The sequence below is a fragment of the Theobroma umbraticum genome, unplaced genomic scaffold (assembly GCF_002168275.2).
Source record: "Theobroma umbraticum cultivar Fairchild unplaced genomic scaffold, ASM216827v3 scaffold_84.0, whole genome shotgun sequence".
NCBI classification, from domain to species: domain Eukaryota; kingdom Viridiplantae; phylum Streptophyta; class Magnoliopsida; order Malvales; family Malvaceae; genus Theobroma; species Theobroma umbraticum.
In genome coordinates this window covers 121,816-124,023 of record NW_018397296.1, presented here as the reverse complement: position 1 = coordinate 124,023, position 2,208 = coordinate 121,816, and the positions used below count along the sequence as shown (strand labels likewise).

At 33.1% G+C, this 2,208-nt stretch overlaps 1 pseudogene; it reads right to left on the bottom strand.

Annotated features, from left to right (window-relative positions):
- Nucleotides 1–1,394: 1,394 nt before the first annotated feature.
- On the bottom strand, nt 1,395–1,885 carry LOC110428794 (putative steroid-binding protein 3 pseudogene; annotated as a pseudogene).
- Nucleotides 1,886–2,208: the final 323 nt, after the last annotated feature.

The window sequence follows — 2,208 nt, the reverse complement described above, 5'->3', positions numbered from 1 at the left end:
CCACATCAACCATTCAAACAATCATATAATATATTTTCATACATACATACATACATACGCAACATCATACAGTTAGGAAACTTCTCAATAAAAGTGTGAAATTGCTCTCATTAACAACACAACATTGCAAACGGCTGCTATAACACCTACCAAGAAGGAACAGATCACGTCTTCATGACACTAACCGCTAGCTAGTGAATAAATAATTTACAAAAAACAAAAAAAAAGGAACTAACGTGTGACTCATAAAGACTCCGTGACTTAATACAAAAGAAACAAGTCAAGGAGAAGAGTTTTTGCACAAATCATATATTTAATATAAACATGAATATTAAGATAAACACACTTTTTTATCAAATTCTTATAGAATTGAGTTATTATAAACCAATTAGATTTCCTTAGCGGAATCAATATTTCATAAGCATATAGTTCTTTAAAAGAAAAACTGAACATTTATGAAATTTGAGGAAGCTACACTTTATCTGTATCATCATATCCTCCCCAAGGGATAATGATAATTAATTGTTTAACCAACTCCATGGGTAACTTGTTGCAACTTTTCCATACACTACTTGAACTTCTCATGTATTCAAGGTTTTCTCTAGAATTCATCTGTTTAACATTACACAGTCATCTATCCATTAATCTACCATAACTATTTTATAACTTAGAATTTAATCTATAAATCAATCATTCATTTCCAAACATAACAAACAATCACAACATACATACATATATGTGGGTAAATTACCTTTGTTCTCCTAAGTTTTAACCATAATTCACTTTTGATCCATTAGCATTAGAAGTGGACACTTCGTCTTCAAATTATATAAACAACTAGATATATAAGTCCTGCTGTTAGTACACTGTTAAAATTTTCATTTGACATAAATTTTATATCCATTTTACGCTTCTGTTTACAGTCCATCTTCTCCAATGGATTGCTTGTGTGATGGAATTTGTATCAAAACTTACCGTTCATGATCTCCTTGACTAGGATAAATCAAACAAAAAAGAATAAGAGCAGTACTTAAACAATTGAATCTCTAAACAAAATCTCCAACTCAAACTCCTAATCTCACTGTCCAAAAAGGCAAACACCAGATTTTCAAAATCTTCATTTTCTGGTTATTGAAACTTTGCACCAACCCAACAACAATGAATTATATTTTTTTTTCTTTTGAGAAACACAATCAAACAGCTTTTAACATTTATTAGTTTCAACCATTCATTTAACTTTGAAGCATTCTGAATTAGTCAAACACAAAAGACAAGGTGAAAATAGTAGAGAATAAGATTTCCATAAGCTAAAAAATTGATGGAAACAAATGAAGTACAGAAAGTAGTAGATCGACAGATTCCCACAACTTAAGACACCAGCCTGTGAGCTAAAAGTGATTTGAAATGAGTGGCTGCAAATTCAAGAGACAACAAAACGACCAACAACGGGATACTTAGGTTCAAATTTCTTGACCCAATCATTAAGGACAACGATCTCCTTACCAGAGAGGCCATCGAGATTGGGGCAAACATATTCTATGTTCTTGCTCATTTTTGCAAGTGCTCTACTGGCGCCTTTGCCTACGACCAAGGCGTAGGCGTGGCTAGGATTGCTGAAGGATTTGCGACGGTGACATCCTAGATAGCGCCTTTGATTGCAAGGTAGATGAACTTTGATGGGTCGGTGCCATTGAATTGGCTAAGCTGTTGAGGTGTCAAATCCATCGAAGGTTTTGATAGGTGTAACAACGATGAATGTTAACTCAGTGCCACTCAAAAATCAGATCTCATCCGAGTTTGCTAGATGCCTTGAGTTTTTTATATTCTCAATAAGCCTTTGCTTTCGAATTTCAGATTTCTTGAGATAGTTGTTGTTTCCGCTTACTCCAAGAACATTCTCCAATCTTTTCTTAGCATTTGATTGTAACCCATCTTTTATTTTTCTCAACTTTTTCTTAGCATCACATTCTATTAAAAAAAAATTCATTTTTGAATATATCTTCTTTCTGTTTGAATTTTTTTACCCAATTTCTCTCTGAAATCTTCAAACAAATATACTTCCATAGAATTCCAAAAGAATTTTGTTAAGAAAAACCCAGAATGGTTATAATTTGGGAGAAAAGTAAAGGAAGGCAAAATGGTAGAAGGCGTGATGCATCCATTGGAGTTACTGGTTGTGTGTAATTGATGGTGTTCTAGTGTTTGTTC